Source organism: Lepus europaeus, chromosome 18 (assembly GCF_033115175.1).
Source record: "Lepus europaeus isolate LE1 chromosome 18, mLepTim1.pri, whole genome shotgun sequence".
Lineage (NCBI taxonomy): Eukaryota > Metazoa > Chordata > Mammalia > Lagomorpha > Leporidae > Lepus > Lepus europaeus.
This window is the reverse complement of record NC_084844.1, coordinates 24121367-24133706: the sequence shown is the minus strand read 5'-3', so window position 1 is coordinate 24133706 and position 12340 is coordinate 24121367.

The following is a 12340-nucleotide window of genomic DNA, read 5'->3' as shown; positions in this document are numbered from 1 at the left end:
TTCAAATGAATTGGAACAGCTGATTGCAGCCTTTCCAAAGGGACCACTTGGTCAGGGACGATGACCTGGGTTCTGAAAAGTATGTTTGAAAATAATTAATCTTTGTGTCTCATAGTGTCCTCTTATCACTATCAAAACCCACCTCTCTGAAAAGAGGCACACACATACCCTAAGTGGAAGAAACACAAGTAACAAGAGAGAGCTGAGAGCCAGTGCTGTGGCATAGTGGGTAAAGCTGCCTCCTTCAGTGCCAACATCCCATATGGGTGCCGGTTCGAGTCCCGGCTGCTCCACTTCCAATTCAGCTCTCTGCTGAATTGCCCCAAGTCCTTGGGCCCCTGCACCCGCGTGGGAGACCAGGAAGAGGCACCTGGCTCCTGGCTTCGGATCGGCGCTGCTCTGGCTGTTGCGGCCAGTTGGGAAATGAACCTGCGAATTGAAGATCTCTCTCTCTCTGCCTCTGCTTCTCTCTGTGTAACTATGACTTTCAAATAAACAAAATAAATCTTTAAAAGAGAGAGAGAGCGAGAGAGAGAGAGCGCGCTGATCAGAGACCCAGCTCTTTCCTCACCCAAGCACCTGATTCTGAAGTCGTGCATATGGGGGCCAGCGTTGTGGCTCAGGGGTGAAACTACTGCCTGCGATGCAGGTATCCCATACCAGAGAGCTGGCTTGAGTCCCTGCTGCTCTGCTCCCAATCCAGCTTCCTGCTAATGTGCCTGGGAAGGCAATGGAAGATGGTCCAAGTGCTTGGGTTCTCACCACCCACAGGAGAGGCCAGGACTGTGTTGAGGATATTTGGAGAGTGAACCAATGGATGGAAAATCCGTGTGTGTGTGTGTAACTCTGCCTTTCAAATAAACACATAAATCTGCAACAAAACAAAACAAAACCTGCTGAGACCAAAAAATATCTCCTTGTTCTCAGGATGGGCAGCAAGAAGAGTCAGTTTTCCCAATTTGTCCAGAAGATGGCGCCATAGGACAAGCCCCACTCCCAGCCTCGGGCCTGACCCGGCTCCATCCTGGGACTGTTGAGTGGCTGTGGCACCCTGGCGGCAGCGGCGCGGGTTTTCTTGCGGCACTGAGCGCTGGAGCCCAGTGCTAGAGTGGTGCTAGACCACAGAGGAGAATGTTGGTGGGAGTGGGGGAGGAGATTCCACATCAGAGCTCCCTGCACCCTGGTGGGCAGGAGATGGTGCTCAACTCCGGGAACTCAGGACAGCCAATGTGCAGGGAGAGCAGGGCCCTTGGTCAAGAAACTGCCCAAGAAACCTTCTCTCCCAACTCCGGAGGCTTTTAAAAATATTTATTTTTATTTATTCGAAAGGCAGAGTGATGGAGAGGGAGATTTTCCATCTGCTGGTTCACTCCCCCAAATCTCACAACAACCAGGGATGGGACAAGCTGCCTCCCAGAGCCCGGAGCTCCATCCCAGTCTCCTGTGTGGGTGGCAGGGTCCCACGGATTTGGGCAGTCTCTGCTGCCTTCCAGGGAGCTGGATGGGAGGCAGAGGGTTGCAAGCCCAGGTACTTGGATGTGGGATGCAGGGGTCCCAAGCCGTGACTTAAACTGCTGCACCAGGACACCCATCCTGTAGCTCTGGAGTTTGAACCCACTTCCAGTGAGCTGGGAGGCTGGGCAGGGGGCCAGAGGCGGAGCTGAGCGCTCACCCCCCCCCCCCCCCCCCCGGGAAGGCAAAGGTGAGTAGTTGTGGATGTGCAAGCCAGAGGCCCCCAGATCTAAGCCAATGTCACACAACTCCGAGTACAGACTGGCACGGGGGTGAGAGCCTCCCGGCGCCCGCTCGCCGCCGGCTGTCCCCGTGTGCCCCCTGTGTCCTGCGGAGCATCAGACGCTCATGGTTGGAATCCCCTCGGGAGAAGGGCTCTCCTGGACAAGTTCTAAACATATGCAGGGCACCCAGTTGAAAACCCCAATTTACATTTTCTTTGCGAGTTTTCAATCGGCATTTATTTATTTATTTTTAAAGAGTTTTTTATTTGAGAGGCCAGCGGCTGTGGTACAGCAGGTTGAAGCCCCAGCCTGCAGCATCAGCATCCCATATGGGCGCCGGTTCGAGTCCCGGTTGCTCCTCTTCTGATCCAGCCCTCTGCTATGGCCTGGGAAAGCAGTGGAAGATGGCCCAAGTGCTTGGGCCCCTGCACCCACCTGGGAGACCCGGAAGAAGCTCCTGGCTCCTGGCTTCAGATCAGATCAGCTCTGGACATTGTGGTCATTTGGAGTGAACCAGCTGATGGAAAACTTCTCTTTCTGGCTTTACCTCTCTCTGTAACTCTATCTTTCAAATAAATAAAAAGAAAAAGAAAAAAAAAGAAAAATATAAAGAAAATAAAACCTATCATAATTTTATCTTTGAGATACCCTTCCAATTAAAAAAAAATTGTTTATTTGAAGGAGTTACAGAGAAGGAGAGGCAGAGGCAGAGAGAGAGAGAAAGAGAAATCTTCCAGGGCCAGCGCTGTGGTGCAGTGGGTAAAGCCGCCACCTGCAGTGCTGGCATCCCTTGTGGGCGCTGGTTCTCTGGAGTCTCGGCTGCTCCACTTCCAATCCAGCTCTGTGCTATGGCCTGGGAAAGCAGTAGAAGATGGCCCAAGTGCTTGGGCTCTTGCACCCACGTGGGCGACCCGGAAGAAGCTTCTGGCTCCTGGCTTCAGATTGGCACAACTCCAGAGATTGCAGCCATCTGGGGAGTGAACCAGCGGATGGAAGACCTCTCTCTCTCTCTCTCTCTCTCTCTCTCTCTCTGTGTGTTTGTGTGTGTAACTCAAATAAATAAATTTAAAAAAAAAAGAAAAAAAAGAAAAGAAAGGGAAATCTTCCAACCACAGGTTCACTCCTCAAATGGCTGGGTCAGGGCTGGGTCAGTCCAAAGCCAGGAGCCAGGAGCCTCTTCCAGTTCTCCCCCGTGGGTGCAGGGGCCTAAACACTTGGGCCACCCTCCACTACTTTCCCAGGTGCTTAGCAGAGAGCTGGATCAGAAGTGGAGCATCCAGGAGTCGAATTGGTGCCCATATGGAATGCTAGCACTACAGATAGCAGCCCAACCCACTACACCACAGCACTGGCCCCCGTCGGCTTTAAATATTTATCCATCCATTCATTCATTCATTCGAAAGGCAGCATTACACAGAGAGGGACGGACAGAGACAGCGACAGAGAAAGGGTGTGATCCTCCATCTTCTTAACCCGCTGCGCCGGCCCCCCCGCAATTCTTTTGGGAGGACTTAGGCACAGCTTTCCCCTCCACATCACGGGGGGAGACTGAGGCCGCTGTCTGGTCCTTGGAGCGGAAGCAGGAGGCCCAGGCTGCATGTGCAAGAGCAGTCCCCGGTCTGCACGGGAGCTGCCCTGGGCCTGCCTGTCGGCTCCCTCCGTGACCCAGGATATTGGCTAGGGCCCGAAGGATGGAGCATCGAGACTGCCCAGGTGGCTGGGATTGGGCTAGCGGGTGGGCGGTGGGCAGGCGGGTGGACGAAGGAGAGGGGGCAGTCACACTCCCAGACTCCAGGAGACACACAGCCTCCCCGCCCCCAGGGAGGAGGAGGAGGAGGAGGAGGTAGGCAGCCTGCTTTCACACACCAGGACCAACGCGTCGTGCACAGGAGCTGGAGAGGCAGGCCAGGGCCTGAGACTGGCACCGCTCTGTGCTGAAAACTGGCGAGGAAAACAAAGCAGAAGCCGGGGCTCCCGCCCTGCAGCCTCCTTTGTTCTGGGGGTGCATCTGGAGTCTCCTTAAGTTCCGGGTGAACCGATGCAGGGGAGAGGAAGAGACAAAGGGACTGGGATGACAAGGAGGGGGAGGAGGAGCCCAGGGCTTAGCGGCTCCGGCCAGCCCCCCCCCCCCCAAGCAACTCCCTCAAAGACGGGACCCTCCAGGGGCTGCTCAGGGCCCCAGCAGCAGCAGGGAGGAGGGACGGGAGGAGGGAAGGTCCCAGGGCCTTAAGGGACCTATTTGTAGAGACAGAGGCCCAGAGGCGGCGGTGTGCAAGCTGCTTAGAGCTCTGGGTCACAGGAGAAATAAAGCAGCATCTTTCTCCTCCTCCTCTTTCTGACGGTCTTCTTCCTTCCGCTCTCCTTAAACCTGCTAAATCCCTTAGGCAGCTGGGATCAACATAAGCTGGAGACTGATGCGTGTACAAGGGAAATAGGGGGGCCTAGAAACAGCAGAACCTGGGAGAGGTACCCGTGTACAGGGCAAATGAGGGGAGCCTGAAAACCGCTGAATCTGGGGAGATGCAACTGCCTAGTGAGAGAGTAAGGGGGTTCTGGAAACTGCCGAACCCAGGGAGGCCAATTTGTGTACGGGGCAATACGGGGGAACCTGGAAACAGCAGGATCTGGGGAGATAGTCCGTGTACAGGGGGGCAGAGAGAAAGGGAGAAGTCTGAAAACAGTTGCATCTGGGGAGGGCGAGTCGTGTGCAGGGGGTACAAGGGGAGACTGGAAACAGCACGGTCTGGGGAGCTGGTCTGGGGAGATGAGTCAGGGGCATAGCAAAAGCTACAGCCGTGGTGGGAAAACGGGCTGGAGGGGGCTGGATCTGCATGGGATTGCGGGGTGGGGGGAGCCTGGGGAATGTGATGAGGCAGGCAGGGCAGGGAAGACAGGCAAGCCCAGGAGTGCAGTCAGATGGTGGTGGCAGGGGTGGGTATGCAGTGGGGCCCCCTCCCAGCTCTCCCTCTGCCAACAGGGCAGGGGGAGGGGGCAGCTCGCCAAGGATTCCCCATGGCCAGGAGAGAAGGGTAGTTGCTGCTCTCATCCTAAAATGAGCAAAGCGTGCGACTCCCCAGGGGAGGCAGCCCAGGAGCTGGGAGAGGAGGGAGCCGTGGGGGTGGGAGGAGCAGTGCGCACCTCTCCCGCCTCTTCCCAGCCCCTCTGTGACCAGGCCGGGCCTCTTTCTCCCTTTCTGCTGACCAGGCTGACCTCTCCCCACCGCGATTCCCTTCTGAGTGACACACAGACAAAGACAGAGCCACAGACAATCGACTGAGGGAGGCCCCCCCCCCCCCCCCCCCCCCCGCAAAATCTCCCTCCCCTGCCCCAGGGCCAGGCAGGGCCAAAGGAGCTGTCACTCCAGTGCAGTCGCCTCCAGGGGACAGGCCTAAGGGAGACAGGGTGGCGAGGGGCTCCAAAGGCCTGAGATGCTTGGGATTCTGTGTGTGCTTCCTGGAAACAGTTTCCCGCCAGCTGCCTCTGAGCCAAGAAAGGGCACGGCACCCGCGGCCACCACTGCAGAAAAGCAAAACCGAGTGCCACCCGAGGCTGGCTGGGGGCGGGGGGGCTTGGACCAGCTGCAATCTCTCTCTGGGTCTCCATTTTGTCATCCACAAAGAGAAGGGTCCGGTCTAGACCCCTAAAGCCACTTACAGCTCCGCTGCAAGGATTCTCAGTGGACCCCAGAGGGAGCTGGGAGTGGCAATTCTTCTCATTCGCTCATCCGGCGAGCCCTGGGGGGAGGCTGGCGTCTGGGGCGTTGTGGAAGCAAGCCTTCCCTGGCACGGAGGCTCTGGGACGCGTGTGTTTCCACTTTCCATCGCTCAGAGCGGTCTCTCCCCTCTAGCAGAATTGCTTATTTACTCCAACCACCTGGGGCTTCCTGGTTTGTGGTTTAGGCTCTGCACCCCCAGTCTCCTCTCCCCGGCCTGCCCGCTCTGCCCTGCTTCCCCCCCTGCCCGTCTGTGTGGCGTCCCTGTGACTTCTGTTATGATCCACTTTCTCCTGAGCTGGGGATGTTTGCAAAGGGGGCTTAGGCTCGGGGTCCTGTTACCCAGGCCTCTGGGAAAGAGGCCCAAAGTGTCACCCCTGCCCAAGGCCCGAGTGGGTCCACAGTACACGCCTGCAAGGCTGGCGCCTGGCATCTGAACCGCCCACCAACAACCCACAGTTCAGCCCAGGAGCAGGAGGGGCCACAGCCTCCAGGGCCTCACTCAGGCCCGGCCTGCAGCGTTGGAGCTCCCAACCTGCGCTTGGCTGCGCTGTCTGAGAACCCGCTGGGTTTAGCACAAGAGCTGTAGCCGGGGCTGATGGTTCCAGAAGCCCCGCCAGCTCCGGTCTGGACAGAAGACACACTTCCCCACACTTTCAGAACCAAACCAGCAGGGGCCTGCCCTGCCTCTCTGGGGGACCCGCCTCAACATAGTCAGAAAAGGGTTAGGAGGAGGTGTCTCCAGGGAGCTGGACACACCCCGCCGGGGTGCAGGGCCGCCAGAGACGGCCTGCGGGACACAGAACCTCTTCCACCCACCGCGCACGGGATGCGTGCAGGGCGCCTCTGCCGCTCTCCCTGCCTGGCACCTCCAGGGGTGCCCGGGGCGGTTCGTAGTGAGTCTCAAGGATGTGGGAGCCGAGGGGTCTTGGGCCGGGCGGAGGAGGGGCGGGGGAGGGGATCTGATTAGAATCCGGGCCGTCTGGCGAGCGCCGCGGAGATGGAGCGGGCGAGACAGCGGGCGAGACAGCCCGCCCGGCGACAGCAGGCGGCCCGGCCGTCGCCATGGCAACCGCGGCCTCCGGGGCGCGCGGCGCGGCGCAGCTCCGCGGCCGCGGCCGAACATCTGCTCGGCGCGGGGCTGCCGGGAGCCGGGGGGCGCGGGCGCGGCGGCGGCCCCCACCGCGAGCAAAAGAAACAAATTAGGCCGACTGTCCAATGAGGGGCCGCAAATGTATTTATTAATGCGAGGGAAAGGTTGTTCCGGAGCGCAGTTTGATTAATGTTTGAGTCTTCAGCTTGTCAGTCTGGTTTTGTCTCCCGCGAAAGGGGGAGGGGGTGAGGCTGGGCGGGGGAGGGGGGGCGACAACAAAGCGGGAGGGGATGTTAATGGCCAAATAGGCTCTTTTTCATGTTGCGCTCAGCCTGCCACCCTTGATGGATGGCTCCGACAGACACTGGGGCGCATCAGGGAGAGATAGGGAGTGGGGGAGAGGGGCCGCCGCAGCCTGGCTGGGGCCCGTGGGGAGCGGACCCCCGAGGGCTACCAGGCAAGGAAGGGCCCTGGGACACTGGTGCCTCCTGGGGAGGCCAGGGGCAAGTCACACTCAGGGTACACGGGGTTCCTTTCTCCTCCTGTCCACCCATCTGGGCCCCGGAGGCTGTCGGGGGTCGCCGGGTGGGGGTCTCCTCCTCTGGATTCTAGGGAGGGGCGAGAGGCTCTCACTGGTGGGTTAGATCTGGGAGAGGGAGGCGGGCAGAAGATGAGGGTCGGAATTCTCCCCTTTGCTCGCTCTCAGGCCACTGCCAATCCCATCTTGGCTGTTTGCTCATCTCCTGTCCTTTCTCTTTGTGTCTTCTATTGTTTCTGTCACCCCCCCACCCCCCACCCTTGGTGATATCAGCTGGCAGCGGTAAGAACTGCCTTGTTGGGATGCCCACTCTGAACACTGAACTCCTGGAGTGCTTGTATTTTCTCTATCCTCTTTTCTAGGGTCTGCGGGGAGCTGAGGGTCCCACCGGAACCCCAGCCTACCCCCAGTTTCTGAGAAAAGACATGCCTGCCCCTTTTCCGTCCTCCCTGGCAAATCCTCCTCGTCCCCAGCCCGCAAGATCTGTGGGGCAGAAGCTAAAGCTTAGGAGTTTGGGAGGGGCGTGGTATCGTGGCGTTGTAGGGTAGGCCACTGCCTGTGATGCCACAACCCCGTGTGGGCACTGGTCCTGGCCTGGTTGCTCCACTTCCGATCCAGCTCCCTGCTAATGTGCCTGGGAAAGCAGTAGAGGATGGCCCAAGTGCTTGGTCCCTTGCATCCGCTTGAGAGACCTGGAAGAAGCTCCTGGCTCCTGGCTTTGGATAGGCCCAGCTCCAGCCACTGCAGCCATTGCGTTGGAAAATGATTCCAGTGCTTGTGTCCCTGCACCGACGTGGGAAACCCAGAGGAGGCTCCTGGCTCCTTGCTTCGGATCTGTGCTGCTAGGGCCATTGCAGCCAACTGGGGCGTGAGCCCGCGGATGGAAGATTCTCTCTCTCTCTCTCTCTCTCTCTCTCTCTCTCTCTCTCTCTAACTCTGCCTTTCAAATAAAGAAATGTTTAAAAAAAAAAAAAAAGGATCCCTGGGAGGCATGAGGTTCAGAACCAGAGGAGAGGGGCTTGAACCCCTCTGAGGTTAGCGCTTCCTTTATACTGTCCCTTGCCCAAAATATTAATAAAAAGAAGAGAGGGAGGAAAGCAGCACTTTAAAGCCCAGGTCAGGGGCTGGCGTTTGGTGCAGTGAGTAAGACCCGGCTGGGACGCCTTCGTCCCATGTCGGAGTTGCTGGGGTCCAGTCCCAGCTCCGCTCATGCGCACATGGCAGCAGTGATGGCTCAAGTGGTTGGGTCCCCGCCAGCCACGTGGGAGGTGCGGACTGAGTTTTGGGCTCCTGGCTTTGGCCTGGCCCAGCCTTGCCTATTGCTGGATTTTGGGGGATGAACCATAGCGGATGGAAGATGTATGTCTGGATGTCTCTATCTGTCTGCCTTTCAAGTTAATTAATTAATTAATTAATTACAATTTCTTTTAAAGTCCAGGCCAAATTCTGACGATTCTGCAGCTTCTGTTACCTTATGGAAGAGAGGATTGGAGTTAGGGATCTGAAGAGTCTTGCGAGAGTACAGTTATTAAATGCGACAACAGCTGCTCAGGCATAGCTCAGCCCCACTCTTCGTTGAAAGTTTGTATTTACTATTTTGAGTATCACAATTAATATTATTTAGAGTCTTGGGGTGGAGGGATGATCCTCCACAGACAGGGCCTGGCCTGCTGGTTAAGAACAGTGGCTTTGGAATCAGAGCCTTGGAGCTAACCCTGATTTCTGCACTCACCGGGGGATGTCTGTGAGCAAAGTGCCAGCCTCTCTAAGCCTCAGAGTCTCCCCATCAGTAAAATGGGCATTATACTTGTCTCTGGCTTACTTGATTGTGGAAGGGATAAATGAGATAATCCACGTAGTGTGCAAAGCACTGTGTCTGATGGTTGCTGTGTGTGCAATACCTACTGTTGTTATCAACGGGCTCAGGACCCTCTTCAAACCAGCTCCATGATGATGAGCCACGATTACACAGAATTGCCGTAAGTACAATGTGAAAAGAAATGTAAACTCAGCCCCTGTTTTTGGAGGGTTTACGGTCTTATGATAAAGAGTAGATCCCAGGCTGGTGCTGTGGTGCACGGGGTTAAAACCACAGCCTGCTGAGCTGGCATCCCGTGTGGGCGCCGGTTTGAGTCTACCCATGTGGGAGATCCAGAATAATCTGCTGGCTCTGGCTTTGGCCCGGCCCTGCCCTGGTTGTGGCCACTTGGGGAATGAACCAGCAGATGGAAGATTTTTTTTTTCTCTCTCTCTCTTGTTTTGCCTTCTTTCTCTGAAAAAATAAAATAAGAATAAAAAGAGTAGGGGCCAATTCTGTAGTGTAGTAGGCTAAGCCTCTGCCTGTGGTGCCTGAATCCCTTTGGGTGATGGTTCGTGTCCCTGCTGCTCCTCTTCCGATCCAGCTCTCAGCTATGGTCTGAGAAAGCAGTAGAAGATGGCTCCAGAATTTGGGCCCCTGCCACCCCCATGAGAGACCCAGATGGAGATCCGGGCTCCTGGCATTGGTCTGGCCCAGCCCTGACCATCACGAATGGCAAATGAACCGATAGATGGAAGATATCTCTCTCTCCCTCCATCTCTCCCTATCACTCTACCTTTCAAATAAGTAAATAAATAAATCTTCTTAAAAATGATTTTTTAAATAACATTGTCACACATGTAAAAATGCGTATATATGGGAGCTGGCATTGTGGCATAGTGGGCTAAGCCTCTGTCTGTAGTGCCAGCATCCCATATGGGCGCTGGTTCCAGCCCTGGCTGCTCCACTTCCAATCCAGCTCTCTGCTAATGGCCTGGGAAAGCAGCAGCAGATGGCTTAGCCTCTTGGGCCTCTGCACCTACGGGGGAGACCCAGAAGAAGCTCCTGGCTCCTGGCTTCGGATCAGCCCATCTCGGGCCTAGACTTTGGGGAGTGAACCAATGGATGGAAGACCTCTCTTTCTGTTTCTCCCTCTCTCTGTCTGTAACTTTGCATCTCAAATAAATAAATACATATTTTAAAAAATGTGTGTATGTGGGTATGTGTGTATACATATGTATATTCATATATATATATAAAAGACAAGGTTAAGGGGCTGGTGCTGTGGCACACTGGGTTAAGCCATCACCTACACCTCCCATATGGGCACTGGATCAAGTTCCTGCTTCTCCACTGCTGATCCAGCTCCCTGCTAATGTGCCCAGGAAAGCAATGGGGGATGGCACAAGTCCTTTGCCCCTGATACCCACATAGGAGGCTCAGAGGAAGCTCCTGGCTCCTGGCTTTGGCCTGACCCAGACCTGGCCATTGCAGTCATTTGAGCAGTGAACCAGCAGATGGGAAATCAATCTTTCTCTCTCTCTCACTCTCGCTCTTACTCTCTCTCTCTCCCCCTCTCTTTGTAGCTCTGACTTTCAAGTGAATACGTAAATAAAGAGATTAATCTAGTGGTGGTGCATAGAATGAACTGGTAGGGAGAGACTGGAGATTAAGAAAGTAGTGAAGGAGGAACTGAACCAAAATGGAGAGGAAAGAAGAAATGTAAACGATATGACAAAGTCTGGTGATGGAGTGGGTGTTAGGAGGAGAGCTAGAACAACAGGCACGACTTCGGACCTGGGTAATGGGAGGACAGCTACGGAAACCTTGCCTGGTCATTCCCACCCTGAGTTCTGGTTGGGGCCCGAGCTGCCCTGCTTAGCACGCCAATGTGAGGTCTGCTGCCACAGGCTTGTCAGTGTGGCTTCATATTTATTGGACGTCCACTGTGGGGTGGGCATGGGGGAGTCACCGGCCTCCAGTGCCCCTCAGTGACCTGTGTTTTGAGTTGTTGGGAATTGATTATCCTAAACATCTTTGCCCTCCTCCGTCCCCCATAACTGAGCTTGAAGGTTAAGGGTTCACCCTGTGGGGACTATAAAGAATCCTTTTCAGAGACTTAATGTGAGGCTCGGCTCTGTCCACCAAATACTTTTTTTCCTCTTTTTTTCTTTTAAAGATTTATTTATTTGAAAGGCAGAATGACAGCAAGATCCGGAGAGGGAGAGAGAGAGAGAGAGAGAGATCATCTATCAGCTAGCACTCCCCACATGGCTGCAATAGCCCAGGACTCCCTCTGGCTCTGCCACCCGTAGCACTTGGGTCCTCGTCCACTGCCCTCCCAGGCACATTAGCAGGAAGCTGGGTCAGAAGCAGCCAGGACTTGAACCAGTGCTCTGATATGGGTTGCCAGATTTGCAAGTGGTGGCTAAGCCCACTGCAACACAACGCCAGCCCCACGCCCATGCTTTAGCAAATGAGCCAAGAAGAATGCGCCCAGCACGTGGGCGCTGTCCTCCGGGCCCAGGTCTCTAAGAGGTGTGCAGTTTGACTTCCCAGTAATGAGGCCAATTTCTAGGCAGGTGCTCTAGGAGTCGTTCGTCTCTTGGAGGTTTTTCCCTTCAAAGCGCCTCCCCGGGAGGCCGTACTCGTTCCAAACGCTTCCTTGGCTTAAACCATTCGGGAAGGGTCCTGGGCCCGTTTGTTTCATTCTCCTTAGAGGTGCCACGTTTTCCTCCTTGGAAGGTGGGATGGTGTGACAGTTTTTCCAAAATCTCACTGCTTTTCCAAAAAATTTCCAGATGGCTTTCAGCAACAGCAACGTGTTGAAATGGGATCGTGGCCTCCTACCTCGCAGCTGTGACAGCTGAATGCCACTCACAATCCTGGGCTGGTCCTGCCCTGGGGGTGGGCTTGGAGGTTGGAGGGTGGGCATAACCATAAAGGCCTTACTGGGACGCTCAGAAAATACTCTTGCAATACTAAATTTCTTGGTTTTGATGAGGATGCTGAGGTTGTTCACGTAAAAGAATGTAAATTGTTCTTAGGAAATAATACTGAGGTATCGAGGGGTAAAGGGACACTGTCAATGTCTCCGACTTTCACTAAGTTTAGAAATGGGCAGGTGTGGTGGCACAGGGGGTTAAGCTGCTGCTTGGGGCACCTGCATCCCGTATCAGAGTGCCTGGGATCGAGTCCCACCTCCGCTTCTGATCCAGCTCCCTGCCAATGCACCTAAGAGACAGCAGAGGATGGCCCAAGTGCTTGGGCCCCTGCCACCCACATGGGAGACCCTGATGGAGTTCTAGGCTCCTGGCTTCAGCCTAGCCCAGTCCCGGCTGTTAAGGCCATTTGGGGAGTGAACCAGCAGATGGAAGACCTCTCTCTCTCTCTCTCTTTGAAAAATATGCATTTAGAGAAGGATGAAGCAAAGTGTGGGGGAGTGAGTGTGAATGATTGATGG